This window comes from Anolis sagrei, chromosome 11 (genome assembly GCF_037176765.1).
Source record: "Anolis sagrei isolate rAnoSag1 chromosome 11, rAnoSag1.mat, whole genome shotgun sequence".
Classification (NCBI taxonomy): Eukaryota; Metazoa; Chordata; class Lepidosauria; order Squamata; family Dactyloidae; genus Anolis; species Anolis sagrei.
The window spans coordinates 5,693,320-5,715,000 of record NC_090031.1 but is presented as its reverse complement, the minus strand read 5'-3'; the positions used below and the strand labels follow the sequence as shown (position 1 = coordinate 5,715,000).

The window sequence follows — 21,681 nt, the reverse complement described above, 5'->3', positions numbered from 1 at the left end:
TATAGTTCACCTACAATCAAAGAGCATTCTGAACTCCACCAACGATGGAATTGAACCAAACTTGGCACACAGAACTCCCATGACCAATAGAAAAGATTGGAAGAGTTTGGTGGGCATTAACATTGAATTTTGGAGAAGAAGATGCGGAGAACAAAAGAGTATAGAGAAGAAGGAGGAGGAAAAAGAAGAGTCTGAAGAAGAAGAGGAAGAAAAAGAAAAGGGAAAGGTGGGAGAAGAGGAAGAAGAGGTGCTCTCCGTAGTGCTGAACTCAAGGAGCTTCTTCCATGTTCCTCAACAATGGTCCTCTAAGATTAGTGGTTCTCAACCTTCCTAATGCTGTGAACCCTTAACACAGTTCCTCATCTTGTGGTGACCTCTAACCATAAAATTATTTTTGTTGCTACTTCATAACTGTCATTTTGTTCCTGTTATGAATCATCATGTAAATATCTGATCTGCAGGATGTATTTTCATTCACTGGATCAAATTTGGCATAAATATCTGATATGCCCCAATTTGAATATTGGTGGGGTTGGGACGGATTGATTGTATCGTTTGGGAGTTGTAGTTGCTGGGATTTATAGTTCACCTACAATCAAAGAGCATTCTGAACTCCACCAATGATGGAATTGAACCAAATTTGGCACAGAGAACTCCCATGAGCAACAGAAAAGACTGGAAGGGTTTGGTGGGGATTGACCTTGAGTTTTGGAGAAAGAAGATGAGAGATAAAGATGAGGAGAACAAAGGAGTAGAGAGAAGAAGGAGGAGGAAGAAGAAGAGGCTGAAGAAGAGGAAGAGGAGGAGGAAGGAAGAAAGGTGGGGGAAGGAAGAGTACAGGAAGAGGAAGAGATGCTCTCCGTAGTGCTGAACTCAAGGAGTTTCTTCCATGTTCCCCAACAATGGTCCTCTAAGATTAGTGGTTCTCAACCTTCCTAATGCTGCAACCCCTTAATATAGTTCCTCATGTTGTGGTGACCCCCAACCATAACATTATTTTTGCTGCTACTTCATATCATTTGCTACTGTTATGAATCGTCATGTAAATATCTGATCTGCAGGATGTATTTTCATTCACTGGACCAAATTTGGCACAAATACCCGATACGTGCAAATTTGAATACTGGCAGGGTTTGGAGGGATTTATTGTGTTGTTTGGGAGTTGCAGTTGCTGGGATTTATAGTTCACAACAATCAAAAAACATTCTGAACCCAATAATAATAATAATAATAATAATAATAATAATAATCTATATTTATACCCTGCCACCATCTCCCCAAAGGGGACTCGAGCCGGCTTACATGAGGCCAAGCCCGGTAACACAATTACAGCAAAATAGATACAGAACGGCAAAAAAATAACATCACAATAAAATAAGTAAAATATAAGAATAAAATAAAACGGTGCAAAATACAAAGTGAAAAAAAATCAAACATAGTGGGCCAGCCAAATGTACGACATAAAATGATCAAATTCCCCTAACAATGGAATTGAACCAAAATTGGCACACAGAACTCCCATGACCAACAGAAAATACTGGAAAGGTTTGATGGGCATTGACCTTGAGTTTTGGAGTTGTAGTTTACCTACATTCAGAGAGCACTGTGGACTCAAACAAGGTTGGATCTGGACCAAACTTGGCACGAATACTCAATATGCCCCAATGTGAACAGTGGTGGAGTTTGGGGGGGAAATAGGCCTTGACATTTGGGAGTTGCAGTTGCTGGGATTTATAGTTCACTTACAATCAAAGAGCCCCTTGAATCCCACCAACAATAGAATTGAGCCAAACTTCCCACACAAAACCACCATGACCAACAGAAAATATGGTGTCTTCTGTTGGTTTTTGGCAACCCCTCTGAAACCCCCGTGTGACCTCCTCATGGGTTCTGACCCCCAGGTTGAGAATCGTTGGCCTTGGGTTTTGGAGTTGTAGTTCACCTACATTGAGAGAGCAATGATAGATCTGGACCAAACCTGGCATGAATACTCCATATGCCCAAATGTGGAGTTTAGGGAAAATAGACCTTGATATTTGGGAGTTGTAGTTGCTTGGATTTATAGTTCACCTACAATCAAATAGCATTCTGAACCCCACAAATGTTAGAATTGGGCCCAACTTCTAACACAGAACCAACAGAAAATACTGTGCTTTCTGATGTTCAGCCCCCCCCCCCCCGGGTCCCAAACCCCAGGTTGAGAAACACTGTTCTATGGGTCCCTAACAATGGTTCTCTGGATGCTTTGAACTTCAGCTCCCAGAACTCCTCTCTGTTGATTAACAACTGAAGTCCCACACATCTGGAGGACCAAAGAGTGTAGTTCTCACGTCCAACATGGAGATGCGACTTCCGTTGTCTTGTCACCATGGGCACATTAGAGAGATCCAAAACCAGACCTTCTGTTGGAGAGGTGGAGCTCCCGGTGGCGCAGTGGGTTAAACCCCTGTGCCGGCAGGACTGAAGACCGACAAGTCGCAGGTTCAAATCCGGGGAGAGGCAGATGAGCTCCCTCTATTAGCTCCAGTTCCTCATGCGGGGACATGAGAGAAGCCTCCCACAAGGATGATAAAAACATCAAATCATCCAGGCGTCCCCTGGGCAACGACCTTGCAGACGACCAATTCTCTCATACCAGAAACGACTTGCAGTTTCTCAAGTCGCTCCCGACACGATAAAAAAAAAAAGTTGGAGAGGCATTCATTCTCTAAAGACAGTGATAGTAATTTTACTGGAAGTAAGGAAAAGACCAAACATGATAAATGGGGAAAACTCTACCAAACGCTGCTCTCAGAACAGAGATTTCCAACTGGCCAAAGAAATGTTCCAAATCACACAATGTCACCAAGCAATTCCATAGGAGCCAAAATGCATTTTGAGGCACTCGCGAGAAACAAATCAAATCATTCCAACGATGATTCGAGTGCAAAGCAATCCGAGCAAGATGATGCCCAGCTGCGTCTCTGCAAGATTTGCCTTCTCCCAACTTGCAGGAGAAGGAAGGCAATTCTGCCTCATCATAGCACTGGATGCAATTGGATCCTCTGTCCCTCCAATAAGGCCATTGTAACCTCTCCTCCAAGGAGCCGGCCTGTTGCATCCCTGCATGAGTTGCGCCTCCGTCGGATCGAGAGGCAGCTTCAAAGACTTTCGCAGGAACGCAAAAAGGAACACGGTCCCTAAGGGGAGGTCACGGTGCCTTTCATGCATGGAAAGAACAGCTTGCAACGGAAACGTTTCCACTGAAATCAGCTTGACAAGCAATACAGCCATTGCAATCGGAAAATCCTATTGTATACTCATGTACACATTGAGGAATTTCAGTCCAAAAATTGAGCCCCAAAACCTGGATTGAGTCTCTCCAAAATGTTGCAGGAAAATGGCAATGTTTGACTTATCCACAGGTCACGTTAAAATACCTAAAGGGGTGTGGTAATGACTGAGTCATACTCATGTGAGTTATTACAAGGGGGTTGCAGGAGCCAGTGTTCCTTACTGGTGACCTATAATATATATAAGGGAAGGAATCACACTGGAGCATTGCAGCGCACCCAAATACCTGGGAGTCACTCTGGACCATGCTCTGACCTACAAGAAGCACTGCTTGAACATCAAGCAAAAAGTGGATGCTAGAAACAATATCTTATGAAAGCTGACTGGCACAACCTGGGGATCACAACCAGACACAGTGAAGACATCTGCTCCTGCGCTATGCTACTCTGCTGCTGAGTACTTATGCCCAGTGTGGAACACATCTCACCACACTAAAACAGTGGATGTGGCTCTTAATGAGACATGCCGCATTATCACGGGGTGTCTGCGCCCTACACCACTGGAGAAATTACACTGCTTAGCCGCTATTGCACCACCTGACATCCGCCGGGAAGTAGCAGCCAATAGTGAAAGGACCAAGGCAGTAACATCTCCAGCTCATCCCCTGTTTGGGTATCAGCCAGCACATCAATGACTGAAATCTAGAAATAGTTTTCTAAGATCTACAGAGACACTCGCTGTAACACCTCAGCAAGAGAGAGTTCAAAAGTGGCAGGCTCAAATCCAGAACCTCAACCAATGGCTGATACCAAAAGAGAGACTCCCTCCTGGGAACACAGAAAACTGGGCGACTTGGAAGGCGTTGAACAGACTGCACTCTGGCACCACAAGATGCAGAGCCAACCTCAAGAAATGGGGCCACAAAGTGGAATCCATGACCTGCGAGTGTGGAGAAGAGCAAACAACAGACCACCTACTGCAATGCAACCTGAGCCCTGCCAGATGCACAATGGAGGACCTCTTTGCAGCAACACCAGAAGCACTCCAAGTAGCCAGATACTAGTCAAAGGACAATTAATCAACTACCAACCCTGCAAATTTTGTGTTTTGTCTGTTTGTTTGTTTGTTTTGTTCTGTTAGAAATGTAATACAATTGACTGGTTGCCCTGACACGACAAATAAATAATGTGAGAGTTATTACAAAGGGGTTGCAGAAGCCAGTGTTCCTTACTGGTGACCTATCAGTTATATAAGGAGGATGAAAGAATCCATCTTTCTCTCTCCTGTGTGACTCTGTGTGAGTACCCGCCTATGTTGTATGTGACTATTTGATGGCTGATTGTTTGCAAGCACAAGAAAATTGGATCTGTATATCCAGAGGCGGCCCTAGGTAATTTTCAATAGTAAGCAAACAGTATTTTTGCGCCCCCGCTCCCAACCAATCACTGATATATATTTTCTATTCGTCGTGGACGTTCTGTGTGCCATATTTGGTTCAATTCCATCATTGGTGGAATTCAGAATGCTCTTTGATTGTAGGTGAACTATACATCCCAGTAACTACAACTCGCATATGTCAAGGTCTATTTCCCCCCAAGAGCGCCTCAAGAGCGCCCCTGGGCAAAATCAACTATACTGCAAATGCTTACTTTGCGTAATGGTTGAGCCGCCCCTCTGTATATCCTGTTTGTACATTTGTATATATTGCAATGGTGATCAGTTTTATTAAAACCTATAATTTAGGACTCTAAACCTCTCAACTTATACATATATAATATTTCATCCTTAGGTAGCACTAGTTACAATTTCCTTGAACAAAACACTGGCGTATATTCACAACCCATACAACCTTGGATAGCAATTGTGCTATCAGCCCATCTCTTTCTTGCACATACATATATGTATATATACATATATGTATATTCAGAAGTCAGATATAAGCTGCAGTATTTGCCAGGCTTTCAAAGAGGCCTCTTCCCTTCAAATCCCAAGGCAACCTGTTCCAAAATGCCAGATCTACTTTAAGTACCTGCCTGCAAAGGAGCTCAGGTTTTAATTACAGCTGCGTGGCTTCGGCTTATTGTAATACAATCGGTACAAACTAGTCTCCGAAGCTCGTTTTGAAAATGGCACCCTCCATCTTTTCCTCTACTTTGGGAAGCTTGCAGGGACGAGGTTTGCTTTCTTACCCAGATCTCCATCCCCTATGGAGCCTTCATGTCCAGGGATTGAACCCTTGTGACACCCAAAGATATTAGGCAGCTCTCCAATTGGACTTGCGGACTTGTTGGTGATCCTTTCTCAACCTGGTGAAGCTTGAAGATTGTCTCGTCCCCACTTTTGTCTCCCTGCTCTATGGAGCCTCCATGAACAGGAGTGGCCTACCTGCTGGCAACTGTTTCCCAAAGCTACCTCCCCAAAGAGAGTCAGTTTCCCAATCCCATCCCTCTCCTATAGACCCACTTTGAGTCCCCTTTGGGGAGGTAAAGCAAGGTATCAACAACAAGAATAACAACAGCAACAACAACAACAACAACAACAACAACGGTAACCCTTTTCCAAAGCTACCCAAAGAGAGTCAGCTTCCCAATCCCATCCCTCTCTTATGGAGCTGCTTTGAGTCCCCTTTGGGGAGGTAAAGCAAGGTATCAACAACAACAATAACAACAACAACAGCAATAACAACAACAATGTCAACCCTTTCCCAAAGCTACCCAAAGAGAGTCAGCTTCCCAATTCCATCCCTCTCCAATGGAGCCGCTTTGAGTCCTCTTTGGGGAGATAAAGCAGGGTATCAACAACAACAACAACAACAACAATAATAATAGCAGCAGCAGCAGCAGCAGCAACAACAACAACAACAAAGGTAACCCTTTCCCAAAGCTACCCAAAGATAATCAGCTTCCCAATCCCATCCCTCTCTTATGGAACCACTTTGAGTCCCCTTTGGGGGGGAGATAAAAAAGGGTATTAACAACAACAAAAACAACACCAACAACAACAAAAACAAAAGTAAGCCTTTCTCAAAGTTAGCCTTTCTCAAATAGAGTCATCATAATCATCATCATAATCATCAATGACAACAACAGCAAAGGTAACTCTTTCACAAAGCTACCCAACAACAACAACAACAACAACAACAACAACAAAAATAAGCCGTTCTCAAAGCTACCCAAAGAGAGTCAGCTTCCCAATCCTATCCCTCTCCTATGGAGTCACTTCAAGTCCCTTTTGAGGAGGTAAAGCAAGGTAACAACAACAACAACAACAACAAAAGTAACCCTTTCCTAAAGCTACCCAAAGAGAGTCAGCTTCCCAATCCCATCCCTCTCCTATGAAACCACTCTGAGTTCCTTTTAAGTTCCTCTTTGGCAGATAAAGCAGGATATCAACAACAACAACAACAAAGGTAAGCCTTTCTCAAAGCTACCCAAAGAGAGTATGCTTCCTAATCCTATCCCTCTCCTATGGAATCACTTTGAGTACCTTTTGGGGAAGTAATAACAGCAGCAACAACAAACTTCCAAGAAACCTTGAAAAGCCTTAGTTTGGACAGAACATCGATCCACATGCTGCAGAAAGCGTCACTTCTCGGAGCTGCGCACATTCTACGAAAATACTTCTAATATCCTAAGCCCTAGGGAAGAGCCCAATATTCAGAGACAAATCCCAGACACTTCGACCTAACGTGCATCTATGCTGTGATTGTTATGTGCATGTAAACAGCAGCAACAACAATAATATGGTACTCAAAGACAGAAGCTTTCCCATCACATCCCTAATGTCATCCTTCTCCAGAACTTCTATTAGCTAGAGATCTTTTTTCAACCCAATGACACTTGATGAGAGACCACAGCCTCATCCAAACTCTGTCCATGCCTCCCTTCTCCATGGAGCCTCCATGAACCTGCTGACTATTATTATTATTCTATTTATATATATATGACCCTTTGCCAAAAATACCCAAAGACGGCCAGCTTCGCAATCTCATTCCTGATCTCATTCTCCTCCAGAACTTGTCAACTTGTAATTCCTTCTCAGCCTGGTGATGCCTCACAGCCTCATTCCTCATATCCAGGTATTGTCTACCTGCTGGTGATCTTTTTCCAACCCCCATGACACCCAAAGTTAGCCAGCTTTCTGATCTCATTCCTCCAGCTCTTTACCTCCATCTCCAGTTGTTGGAGACTTGCTGGCAATCCTTTCCAAGACACGATGACGCTCAAAGGCAGGCGTCTTTCTAACCTCAACTCTTAACCTCCCTATTTCCGTGGGAGCCTCTATTTTCACAGACTAGTGGAGACTTGATGGGGATCACTTTTCAACCCTGTGGCTCTTGGAGATCCTTCCCTCAGCCCCTGTGGTGCCCAAAGATAGGCAGCTTCCCAATCCCATCCTTCTCCAGAGCTTCTATTACACATAGTTGGTGATCTCTTTTTCAATCCAATGACACTTGAAGAGAGGCTATCTTCCAGCCTCATCTCCCATGCCCAGGGATTGCTGACCTTTCGATGACCCTGTTGTAGCCCCATTGACACTCAAGCATAGGCAGCTTCCCAATCTCATCCTTCTCCAGAGCTTCTATTACGCGTAGTTGGTGATCTCTTTTGCAACCCGATGACACCTGAAGAGAAGTCAGTTTCCATCCTCATCCTCCATGTCCAGGAATTGCCTATCTTCTGATGACTCTCTTCTGGCCCCCACAGTAACAAAAGATGGTCAGCTTCCCAATCTCATCCCTTTCCTATGGAACTCAAAGGTGGCCATCTTCCCAATCTCATCCTTCTCCAGAGCTTCTATTAGCTGGCAATCTCTCTTTTCAACCCAATGAGACTTCAAGAGAGGCCACTTTCTACCTTCATCCCATGTCCAGGGGTTGTCTACCTTCTGATGACCCTCTTCTAGCCCGTATGGTAACCAAAGGCAGACCTCTTCCCAGTCTCATTCCTAATCTCATCCTTCTCCAGAGCTTCTATTAGCTGGTGATCTCTCTTTTCAACCCAATGAGACTTGAAGAGAGGCCACTTTCCATCCTCATCCTCCATGCACGAAGTTGTCTACAGTCTGATGACCCTTTGCTAGCCCCTATGGCATTCAAAGGTGGACTTCTTCCTCATCTCATTCTCAATCTCATCCTTATCCAGAGCTTCTATTAGCTGGTGATCTCTTGTCAACCCAATGACCCTTGAAGAGAGGCCACTTTCCACCCTCATCCTCCATGTCCAGGGATTGTCTACCTTGTGATGACCCTCTTCTAGCCTGTATGGTAACCAAAGGTAGAATTCTTCCCAGTCTCATTCCCAATCTCATTCTTCTCCACACCTTCTATCAGCTGGTGATCTCTCTTTTTAACCCAATGAGACTTGAAGAGAGGCCACTTTCCATCCTCATCCTCCATGCCCAAAAGTTGTCTACAGTCTGATGACCCTCTTCTAGCTTGTATGGCACCCAAAGGTAGACCTCTTCCCAGTCTCACTCCTAATCCCATCCTTCTCCAGAGTTTCTATTAGCTGGTGATCTCTTTTTCAACCCAATGAGACTTGAAGAGAGGCCACTTTCCACCCTCATACTCCATGTCCAGGGATTGTCTATCTTCTGATGCCCTCTTCTAGCCTGTAGGGTAACCCAAGGTAGACCTCTTCTTAGTCTCATTCCTAATCTCATCCTTCTCCAGAACTTCTATTAGCTGGTGATATCTCTTTTCAACCTGGTGAAGCTTGAAGAGAGGCCACTTTCCACCCTCATACTCCATATCCAGGGATTGTCTACCTTCTGATGACCTTCTTCTAGCCTGTATGGTAATCAAAGGTAGACCTCTTCTTAGTCTCATTCCTAATCTCATCCTTCTCCAGAACTTCTATTAGCTGGTGATATCTCTTTTCAACCTGGTGAAGCTTGAAGAGTGGCCTCCCACCCTCATACTCCATGTCCAGGGATTGTCTACCTTCTGATGACCCTCTTCTAGCCTGTATGGTAACCAAAGGTAGACCTCTTCCCAGTCTCATTCCTAATCTCATCCTTCTCCAGAGCTTCTATTAGCTAGTGATCTCTTTTTCAACCCAATGACACTTGAAGAGTGGCCACTTTCCACCCTCATACTCCATATCCAGGGATTGTCTACCTTCTGATGACCCTCGTCTAGCCTGTATGGTAACCAAAGGTAGACCTATTGCTAGTCTCATTCCCAATCTCATCCTTCTCCAGAGCTTCTATTAACTGGAGAACTGTTTTCAACCCAATGAGACATGAAGAGAGGCCACTTTCCACCCTCATCCTCCATGTCCAGGGATTGTCTACCTTCTGATGCCCTCTTCTAGCCTGTAGGGTAACCCAAGGTAGAACTCTTCCAAGGTAGACCTCTTTCTAGTCTCATATTAGCTGGTGATCTCTTTTCCAACCCAATGAGACTTGAAGAGAGGCCACTTTCCACCCTCATCCTCCATGTCCAGGGATTGTCTACCTTCTGATGACCCTCTTCTAACCTGTAGGGTAACTAAAGGTAGACTTCTTCCCAGTCTCATTCCCAATCTCATCCTTCTCCAGAGCTTCTATTAGCTTCTTTTCAACTCGGTGAAGCTTAACGTGAGGTTGCTTTCCAGTGTGACGTCCTGATGGCCCCAAACGAGTGCCAGCTTCCCCATCTCATCCTTCCAACTGTGGAGACTCCATCTCGAGCTTGTCCCTTTCCTGGTGATGCTGGAAGAGAGGCCGTTTCCAGTCCCTATCTGGCTCTTTTCTCCCCTCATCCCTACTCGGTGAGCATGTCTCGGGCTTGCCTACCTGCTGGTACCCAGAGCGGGGCATCTTGCCCATCTCAGCCCCTGCCGGGTGTTTGATTGACAGCTCCTGACCCTTCTTTTGCATCCCGGATGACCCTTCAACCCCAAGGAGAGAAGGTCAGCTTCCTCCCAAGCCTCCAGGAGGGAGGGTGAGCCTATCTCATGGAGGAAAGCCCAACCTGTCTTACCTTGGAGGCCTGGGATGATGCTCTGGGGTGGCTCTCCTCGCCTTCTCTTGCCTTGCCTTGCCTTGCCTTCCTCTCTTTTGGGGGGGAAAGAAGGAGCTTCAATAGGGAAGGAAGGATGGAGGAAGGAGCCAGAGCCCGGCTAAAGGCGCCTTCGCCTTCCCATGGCGCAGCTGAAGCGGGATCGATGCGGGTTAGGAAGAAAGGGGGTGAGGCTCGAAGACCAGGGGGAAAAGGATGCGGATGGTGCGGAAGGAAGGAAAGAAGGAAGGACGGAAGGAAGGAAGGAAGGGGAAAACAAGGCTCTTGCTGCTGCTGCTGCTGCTCCGCCTCTTCGCTTTGCTGAGCAGCAAGCGCGGGCACGAGGAAGCGCGCTCCCGAGGAGAGGCAGCGGTAGGGCGCGCGCATGCGCGGGCGCGCGCCCTGGAAAGCCGGCCAAAGCCTCTGATGGCTTGCCTTGCTTTGCACATGCTTGGCAACTCTGGCAACATGACTTGGGAGCCTCTCCATAGGCACACTAGACTAACATGTAGAAATAATAACCATGTAATGGAATAATGCAAACAGAATACTATAATAAGACTATAGAATCAAAGAATCATAATAATACTATAACAATACTACTACTATATAATAGTACTATGAATAATACTAAATTAATACTACTATAATAATACTAAAATAATATTACTATAGAACCATAGAATCATAATAATGCTATAATAATACTATGATAATACTTTAATAAAAATACTATAATAATAATAATAATAATACTATAATACTACTACTATAGAATCATAGAATCATAATAATACTATAATAATATTATGGTAACACTATGACAATACTGTAATAATACTATAATAATATAGGATTATAGAATCAATACTATAATACTACTACTATAATAATACTATAATAATAATAATACTATAATACTACTACTATAGAATCACAGAATCATAATAATACTATAATAATACTATGATAATACTATAATAATTCTATAGAATCATAGAATCAATAATATAATAATACTATAATAGAGTCATAATACTATATTAATACTATAATAATATTATGATAATACCATGATAATACTGTAATAATATTATAGAATCATAATAATACTATAATAATGCTATGATAATACTATAATAATACTATAGAATCATAAAATCAATAATATTATAATAATACTATGATAATATTATGATAATACTATAATACTGTAATAATACTATAGAATTATAGAATCATAATACTATAATAATACTATAATAATAATAATAATACAATAGAATCATAGAATCATAATAATGCTATAATAATACTATAGATTCATAGAATCAATAATATTATAATAATACTATAATAATACTATAGAATCATAATAATATGATATTAATATTATAATAATACTCCTATAGAATCATAGAATCATAATAGTACTATAATAATATTATGATAATACTATGATAATACTATAATACTATAGAATCAATATTATAATAATACTATAATAATACTGTAGAATCATAAAATCATAATAATACTATACTATTATTATAATGCTATAATAATACTATGATAATACTATAATAATACTATAGAATCATAGAATCATAATAATGCTATAATAATATGATAATACTATGATAATACTGTAATAATACTATAGAATTATAGAATCATAATACTATAATAATATTATGATAATACTATAACAATACTATAGAATCATAGAATCAATATTATAATAATACTATAATAATACTATAGAATCATAAAATCATAATACTATAATAATATGATAATACTATGATAAAACTGTAATAATACTATGATAATACTATAAGAATACTATAATAATAATAATACTATAGAATTAAAGAATCATAATACTATAATAATACTATAATAATTGTTATTAAGCTATGGAGTTGTTATTATGCTATGGAGTTGTAGCCACTTCCACATTTTAGATGGATTAGGAATCAGTAAGAGCACCTAAAGCTTCGGTGCTCAAAGCTCCCTGCTTGAGCAGTGATGGCATGATCGTCAGCATACATGAAACTCTCTGTCCCTTCTGGCAGTGGCTGGTCATTTGTGTAAATGTTGAACATGGATGGAGCAAGCACGCTTCCCTGAGGCAATCCATTCTTCTGTTTTCGCCATCTGCTTCTCTGGCAGAGCTCTCGGTCATCTCCGGCCAGAGAAGCAGATGACCCATTGCTCCTCTATGAAAAGGATCTCCCCAAAGCTGGAAAGCAAATGGCCCATACCTGCGGTGCTGTGTTTCTATCTGCAAAGAAGATGTTAACTACGAAGCGGAGGGTGCTTTCCACCCACGGCTTTTCACAAGGAACGGATTGCGGCTCTATCTCTCAGAACAGGGCGAACCATAAGCTTTGCGGAGCCAAATGTGAATAACCCGGGGGAATTTTCGGTTACATCAAAGGGCCGCGGAAGACGCCTGGATTGGGGGCATCTTAAAAGATTATTCAAATGTTTCCTTCGCTGTGTCGCTTGAAAGCGGAGGAGGTCCTTATTTATTTTATTTTTTAAGGAATTTAAGATGCGTCGGCGTATGAGAGCTTCGGCATTCCATCAAAGAAGGATTTGTATGCTGGGCCTGAAATGCCACCAACAATTCAGTTGGGATCGAATGAAGGAAATTATCCCAAAGGCCACCCAACCTCTCCTTCCAAACACACTCAGGAACCAATGGAGCAATGTATTCAAATCATAGGTAAAGAGATTCCAGCTAAACAAGAACTTCCTGACAGTCAGAGCTGTTTGGTAGTGCATTACGAGGGGCGTTCATGACAGATGTCCCCTGACCTACTTCTATTTATCACAGCGTGCTGAAACCGCATATGTGTCATGGTATAAGTCTCTATAGGTTATATGCCAATTTATAACTCAGAATTGATAACGGTCTTGATGTTGCAGGTATGGAAGTGGTGTGAGGTTTGAGAATGGACCCAGTGGTAGACAGAGCAGTCCTCAAGTTCCTTTACTCGAAAGTCCGCACACCAAAGGAGACGTTCGATGAGATGAAAGAGGTTCAGGGTGAGGATTCCCCATGGTAGGATGGAGTCAAGAACTGGCATCGTCAATCCCAATGTGGTCGGACTTTGGTGGAAACAGCTCAGTCCTCAAGTTCCTTTACTCGAAAGTCCGCACACCAAAGAAGACTTCGATGAGATGGAAGAGGTTTCTGGTGATGATTCCCCATCGTATGATGGAGTCAAGAACTGGCATCAAGTCCAGTTGATGCAATGGAAGCATCATGTATCACCGCCTTCATAGAAGGCACATGCCCAACTCTCGGTAGGCATGGTCATGATCACAGTATTTTGGGACCAGCACGGAGGAGGATGGATGGATTTCCTAGCAAAGGGGACCATCATCGCTGGGGCAGGCTAGGTTTCACTGCTGCGGAAATTGTGGAAGACCATCCAAACCAAGAGACCATGTAGCATGCTCACCAAAGGTGTCTGCCTTCTGCAAGACAAAGCACCCGTTCACAACTCCCCTGTTACCCAAATGGAAGAAGGATGATCCTGTGGCTTTGACATTCTCCCGCATCCCCCTTCTTCACCCAACCTTGCACCATTTGACTTCCCCTTTTTCCAACAAGGAAGTTATTTTTGAAGGGCAAGCATTTCTCAGATGATGAGACTCTCATATCCGAAGTCACAACATGGCTTTTGAAGAAACCTGTCGACTTCTACCAGCGAGGTGTTTACAGTTGCTTCAAAAGATGGGAGAAGGGTGTGTCCCGAGGTGGCACCCATGGAGAGAAGGACTCAGAACTGGGCCAAGTTGCATTGCTCTCAGTCCACAGGAAGTGGGTCAGGGGAAATATTTCATGAACGCCTCTTGTACATGGCCTTGGTGTCTTCTTCTCTGGAGGTCAATGACCATCTGTTGGGAGGGCTTTGATTGTGTCTTCCTGCCTAGCTGAAGGGAGTTGAACTGTATGGCCCTTGGTTGCCCCTTCCAGCTCACAAGAAGGAGGAGGAGGAGGAGGAGAAGGAGAAGAAGAAGAAGAAAAAGAGGGAGAAAAAGAAGAAGAAAAAGGAGAAGAAGGAGGAGAAGGAGAAGAAGGAGGAGAAGGAGAAGGAGGCGAAGTAGAAGAAGGAGAAGAAGGAGGAGGCAGAAGGAGGAGGAGAAAGAGAAGGAGAAGAAGAAAAAGAAGGAGAAAAAGAAGAAGAAAAAGGAGAAGGAGGAGAAGAAAAAAGAGAAGAAAAAGAAGGAGGAGGAGTAGAAAGAGAAGGAGAAGAAGAAAGAGAAAGAGAAAAAGAAGAAGAAGAAGGAGAAGGAGAAAAAGAAGAAGAAAAAGGAGGAGAAGGAGGAGGAGGAGAAGGAGGAGGAGGAGAAGAAGGAGGAGGAGGAGGAGGAGAAGAAGAATGAGGAGGAGGAGAAAAAGGAGAAGAAGAAAAAGAAGGAGGAGTAGAAGGAGAAAGAGGATAAGAAGAAAAAGGAGAAAAAGAAGAAGAAAAAGGAGGAGGAGGAGGAGGAGGAGAAGGAGAAGAAGCAGAAGGAGAAGAAGTTTATTTTTTTACCCTGCCTCCATCTAACCAAAGGGACTTGGGGCGGCTTACATGGGGCCAAGCCTAGGCAAAATACAATTAAAATCAGAACAATAACAAATTAAAATAGCATAAAACAGCATAACAGTAATAAACAAGCATCAAGCAACAGCAGAATGATTTTGGAGGGATGGGGGGAAGAAGGCCACTATGTGAACTGGTTAAAGTGGTTCAATAAGGTGGATAGAAACGTGTAATAGCATAGGAAATAGCATGGAAAGAGAGCAATTAAACAGGATCAATTCAGCTTAATTTGGGAATATATATAGCAACGTGATATAGGAATTTAAATTCAGGTCATGAATCAGGTCACAACCTCTGAGGATGCCTGCCATAGATGCAGGCGAAATGTGAGGAGAAAATGCTTCTGGAACATGGCCATGAAGTCGAACATGACCACCCCCCCCCCCCAATAAAAGATAGTAACTTATAGTTTTGCTAAGGACAAGGACACCAGACCTGATCATAAGAGTTAAGCCTTGGTCAATTTGCCAAGACACTAACAACAACAAGGACCCTTCCCATGTTAGATAGTGTGTACATTTAATCAAGGTTTTATGCCCTATGTTTCATACATAGCAGAAGGTAGCACATTTATTACTGAGAAACCACCGCCCTTTACACTTATGTCCTTTCTTGAACTTCTATGGGACTCTGGTGGGAGGGATAAGTGGGTATGTTTTCTATATCATTATTTCTATATTTCTCCCTGTGTATCTGACCTTTTCCTGACCCTTTTTTTGCCCCAGTCCCCTTTTGGAAAAATGTATTTTAAAAATATAAGGAAGTCACCCCAGCCTCGGAAAGGAAGAGATTACCAGCTGAAAGAACCCTTATCAAAAGACACTCTTTGCATGGACAATAACAAAGGCTCGTGATCTCTGGCCTCGAGATTTTGGCCACCAAAGGAAACGGCCACTTGGCAACTTTGATTATATGTCAAGTAGGACAAAGGAGGGCCTTTGGAAAGCCGTGCCTCGTCCTGATCTATCACTCATTCAATCTCTCTCACTAAGGCATCCACCTAAGTTCCCCCCATTGTCCCTGTGTCTCAGCCTGGAAGAAAATACGGATTATGGTGGTATCGCCAGATATCAATGTTTATTGCAGCCATTCAGAACAATAGTCTGGCTAGCTCGTAGACCTTTAGGACTCGCCAGCCCCTTGAACATTTCCTGAATCTCCATAATCCACTCAAGAATGCATTGTATTCCCTTGTCCTGCCTCCCTCTCTCCTGATTCGCTGAAGCGCCGAGGTGGCAGAAGCCCTATGATTGGCCCAGGCGCGCAGCAGAAGCCTTGTGATTGGCCCAGGCGCTCGAGAGGCGGCCAAGCCTCCTCCCAGCTGTTGAAGCGCCAGCCAATCACCTTCAAGCTGGGCGGAGGGCGGGGAGCGGGAGATTCAAACCAGACAACTCTGTTTTTCTATAAAAATGGCTTTGATTTGTACTCATGCATGCTTAGCTTGGCGAAATATTGCTGCTCTGCATCCTTTTCAGCTTAATTGCAAATAAATCATCTCGGTGGTGCTTTCTTCAACCTTGGTGAGATTCTTTTTGGGAACGTAGGGAAAAAATCACTTAAGATTGGCCTTCTCTTTGCTCACCATTGTAGCAGATCCCTCTTGGTTTCCCCTTCAGGGTCAGACCCCTTTAAATTCATCCATGATTCCAGCCAGGCAGCCTGGAAAACTCACAGCAACCCAAATAATAATCTGTATGGAAGAGTAAGAGTCTGAGTGTACCTGAACCCAATGACATTTGGTACCAAGACAAGACTTGTAGGTCATGTGTTGTTGGCTTTTCCTTCCTTTCCTTGTTGGTATTTAGTTTCATACATCCAGTTGCATTTGGTACAGGTCAGTGTGGTGTGTGCATGCTTGCGTGCAGCCGTGTGCCTCCTTTTCCGTCCCTTCTGCTTGGTGCATCACATCCCACCTCTTTCTCTCCATCCCTTCTTCCTTATCAGCCGGCTCCTTTCCCTTCCTCATTTATGGCCTGACTCAAGCGCTCTCTAACTCGATCAACCTCCTGCTAAATTCGATCAAGGAGGTCCAGGCGGTTGGACGTCGAAGGCCCTTGGGCGCTCTGTCCATCTTTCGCAGGACAGATGGAGGCCTGTCGTCCTCTGCCTTTTCTGATTCGATTTGCGTCGTCATGCCAGCCATCTCTTGCACAGGCCGAAGCCCCCGGGTGTGCGTATATATACTTGTAGGTCATGTGTTGTTGTTTTGCTCTTGCTTTCCTTGGTTTGGTATTTAGTTTCACGTTTGAAGGATGTTTTTCGCCTCTGTGTCGAAAGGCTTCGGCTTCCTCAAGGTCTCCGGGACAAACGTCTTAGGGAATTGATTTCAAGGGGAGCTCGCGCCGGCTGCCGAATAAAGTCGCCCCAGGCAAAGGCGCATGCCGTCGTTTCCCAAAAGCAACGGGTGCGTTTCCGTCCTTTTGCGTCTCCAAATAAAAAGGGGCAGGTAGGCGTTTGGCAGGTAAGGCTTGGTGTTGTCAAAAGCGTTCATGGCCGCAATCACTGGATTGCTGTGAGTTTTCCATGCTTTACGGCCATGTTCAGAAGCATTCTCTCCTGACCTTTCACCCACAACTACTGCAGGCATTCTCAGAGGATGTATTGTCGAAGGCTTTCATGGCTGGAATCACTAGGTTCTTGTGGGTTTTTTCGGGCTATAGGGCCATGTTCTAGAGGCATTTCTCCTGACGTTTCGCCTGCATCTATGGCAAGCATCCTCAGAGGTAGTGAGGCCCTATAGCCCGAAAAAACCCACAAGAACCTGACTCAAGAACCTCATCTCAGAGGATGTTGGAAATTAGGAAAATTGGGTTTATATACCTGTGGAATGATGTCAAGGGTGGGAGAAAGAACTCTTGTCTGCTTGAGGCAAGTGTGAATGTTGCCATTGGCCACCTTGATTAGCACTGAATGGCCTTGCAGCTTCAAAGCCTGGCTGCTTCCTGCCAGGTTTAAATACCTGTGGAATGATGTCCAGGGTTGGAGAAAGAACTCTTGTCTGCTTGAGGCAAGTGTGAATGTTGCAATTGGCCACCTTGATGAGCATTGAATGGCCTTGCAGCCTCAAAGCCTGGCTCCTTGCTGCCAAGTTTATATACCTGTGGAATGATGTCCAGGGTTGGAGAAAGAACTCTTGTCTGCTTGAGGCAAGTGTGAATGTTGCAATTGGCCACCTTGATTAGCATTGAATGGCCTTGCAGCTTCAAAGCCTGGCTGCTTCCTGCCTGGGAGAATCAAGAAACACGAAAGGCACTGCAGACTAACTCAACCAGAGAGGTCAGCCATAGTAGAGCACCTGATAAACCAACCTGGAAGCAGCATATTATTCGAGTTCAGGTTGGACAACAGAGCCAACAACTGACATATTATGTTGCTTTGAGGGTGGGCATCATGCTATTGTTTCGTATCTCCTTTAGGGATTTTTACACTGTGTTGTTGGATTGCCACCAATGTTCTTGCTTCTTCTTCTTCTTTTTTTGGTGCCAAAATAAATTCAATTTTACTTTTCGGCTAGAGAAAACTGGCCGAATCAATGCAACACGGAGGAATCAGATTAGACCCAATGAATGTCGTCTAATTGAGTTTAGCAACTGGAATATTTATTGGACTATTCCAGGCCTCCCAAGTTAGCTCCTAAGTTAAACAAACAAACAAAAACAATACATTTCAGGTAAATAAAGTGCAGGAGGCATGAAGAGTGCACCGACACTGTCATATGCATAAAGTTTGAGCCCACTTTCATTGCTACGGAGACCTGGGAGTTGTAGTTTCACAAGGACTCTCGCCAATGAGGGTTGGAGCCTCACTGAACAACAACAATAGCAATTTATTTTTCTACTAGCCATCCCCTGCCACATGTTGCTGTAGCCCACATGGGGGTTCTGTGTGGGAGGTTTGGCCCAATTCTATCTTTGGTGGGGTTCAGAATGCTCTGAGATTGTAGGTGAACTATAAATCCCAGCAACTACAACTCCCAAATGTCAAGATTCTATTTTCCCCAAACTCCACCAGTGTTCACATCTGGGCATATTGAGTATTCGTGTAGAGTTTGGTCCAGATCCATCATTGTTTGAGTCCAGTGCTCTCTGGATGGAGGTGAACTACAACTCCAAAACCAAAGGACACTGCCCACCAAACCTTTCCAGTATTTTATGTTGGTCATGGGAGTTCTGTGTGCCAAGTTTGGTTCAGTTCCATCATTGGTGGGGTTCAGAATGCTCTTTGATTGTAGGTGAACTATACATCCCAGCAACTACAACTCCCAAATGACCAGGTCTATTTTTTTGAGTGAAGGACATACATTGGACTGAGAGGTGTCTTGTGTCCAAATTTGGTGTCAATTCGTCCAGTAGTTTTTGAGTTTTATTAATCCCACAAACGAACATTACATTTTTATTTACATAGCTTTTGTGTCAAAAGCATTGCATAAATCAGTATTAAAACGGATAAAATAGATGGACTAAATAATTTTCAACTAAAAATGGGCAACAGCAACTGCGTTGTCGGTAGCTTTAAACAAATCTTCCTCTGTGCATGAGGCAGGGCATTGTGGGTAAGCATACCGGTGCAGAGTTGTTTGCTCTGCTCCACAATCACACAAGGCTGGGGATTCTTCTAAGTTGTGCCAGTTTGCCAGGTTGTCTTTTGATCTGCCCACTCCGCTTCTGAGCCTGTTCAGGGACTTCCAAGTTTGCTGTGAGTTTTCTGGGCTGTCTGGCTAGATTCCAGAAGCATTCTCTCCTGACGTTTCACCCACATCTAGGGCAGGGATCCTCAGAGGTTGTGAGCTCTGTTGGAAACGAGGCAAGTTGGGATTATTTAATGCCCAGGGTGGGAAAAAGATTCCCAGCCACAACGTAGACCCTGAGCTCGGCTGGGTTGGCAGGCCTGGAGGCTTCCTCTCCTTTCTCTTTCTGTGTCTCTCTTTGTGCCAGATTACCTTTCAGGTTTCCTCCCGCCGGATGCGGCAGAAATGCTGAAGCGGCAAAAGGAAGCCCTTGGTTCAACTCCTGGAGACTTGATACTCAGGAAGAGAAGCACATTGTTTGTATGCGGGGAGGGTTGATGTAGGAAAGCCATCGATGCAAGACACCGCAATCACCGTCCTGTGATAATCTGTGGATTTCCTGAGCAAATATTTGGGGTTGTTGCCAGGCCCACATTGTGCCAAGGAGGACTTTGCGTCTCGGTGGAAATACAAGTCTTTCTATGGGTTTAATGTATTATCGAAGGCTTTCATGGCTGGAATCACTGGGTTGTTGTAGGTTTTTCTGGACTATATGGCCATGTTCTAGAGGCATTTTCTCCTGACGTTTCACCTGCATCTATGGCAAGCATCCTCAGAGGTAGTGAGGTCTGTTGGAAGTAGGACAATGGGTTTATATATCTGTGGAAAGACCAGGGTGGGACAAAGGACTCTTGTCTGCTGGGGCTATGTGTGAATGTTTCAACTGACCACCTTGATTAGCATTTAATGGCTTGGAAGTGCCTGGGGGGAATCTTTTGTTGAGAGTGATTTGATGTGCCTGATTGTTTACTCTCTGTTGTTTTGCTGTTGTAATTTTTGAGTTTTTAAATACTGGTAGCCAGATTTTGTTCATTTTCAAAATCTACTTCAACTACTTCAGCCAGAGAAGTCAGCCATAGCAGAGCACCTGATGAACCAACCTGGACACAGCATATTATTGGAGAACACAGAAATGCTGGACCACTCTCACAACCACCATGTCAGACTACACAGAGAAGCCACTGAAATCCACAAGCATGTGGACAATTTCAACAGCACACAACTCCTCTGCTGTACCAGCTCCACTGGCTACCGATTAGCTACCGAGCCCAATTCAAAGTGCTGGTTTTGACCTTTAAAGCCCTAAACGGTTCTGGCCCTACATACCTATCCGAACGTATCTCGGCCTATCAGCCCACCAGGACCCTAAGATCTTCAGGAGAAGCCCTTCTCTCTATCCCACCTGCTTCACAGGTGCGGCTTGTGGGAACGAGAGATAGGGCTTTTTCTGTGGTGGCCCCCCGGCTTTGGAATGCCCTCCCTACTGAATTAAGATCAGCCACCTCGCTAATGGCATTTAGGAAAAAACTAAAAACCTGGATATTCGAGCAAGTCTTCAATTGATCTTCGACGTGATGTTTGTCTGACCATGGATTGCAATCAAGGATAACGAATTGGATTACGATTTTAACTATGAGATGTCCCGATCTGTATTGGTGGCCCAATACTATGTATGTTTTTGTATATATTCCTAATTTTAATCTTATATGCTTAAAGTGAATTGTATATTTTAACATGTTGTAAACCGCAATGAGTCGCCGCACAGGCTGAGATATTAGCGGTATACAAGCATACCAAATAAATAAATAAATAAATAAACAGAAAGGAAGAAACCATGAAAATGAACAAAATCTGGCTACCAATATTAACAATCTCAAAAATTACAACAGCAAAACAACAGAGAGTAAACAATCAGGCACATCAAATCACTCTCAACAAAAGATTCCCCCCAGGCACTTCCAAGCTATTAAATGCTAATCAAGGTGGTCAGTTGAAACATTCACACCTAGCTCCAGCAGGCAAGTGTCCTTTGTCCCACCCTGGTCATTCCACTGATATATAAACCCATTTTCCTACTTCCAACATACCTCACTACCTCTGAGGATGCTTGCCATAGATGCAGGTGAAATGTCAGGAGAAAATGCCTCTAGAACATGGCCATATAGCACGGAAAAACCTACAACAACCCAGTTTCTATGGGTTGTTTTGCTTTGCTTCTGCCACCTACTCTTGGCTCTTTCCTCCCCTCC

The 21,681-nt window shown here is 43.7% G+C and overlaps 1 protein-coding gene across 1 annotated transcript in view; it reads right to left on the bottom strand.

Moving 5' to 3' along the window:
* The window catches only part of FAM163B (family with sequence similarity 163 member B), a 34,862-nt gene extending 24,244 nt beyond the window's left edge, over positions 1 to 10,618 (bottom strand). Inside the window, exon 1 of the mRNA XM_060757457.2 lies at positions 10,241 to 10,618. The gene's annotated coding sequence lies outside the window, so the exon portion shown is untranslated. The remainder of the gene's footprint in view (positions 1 to 10,240) is intronic.
* Positions 10,619 to 21,681: the final 11,063 nt, after the last annotated feature.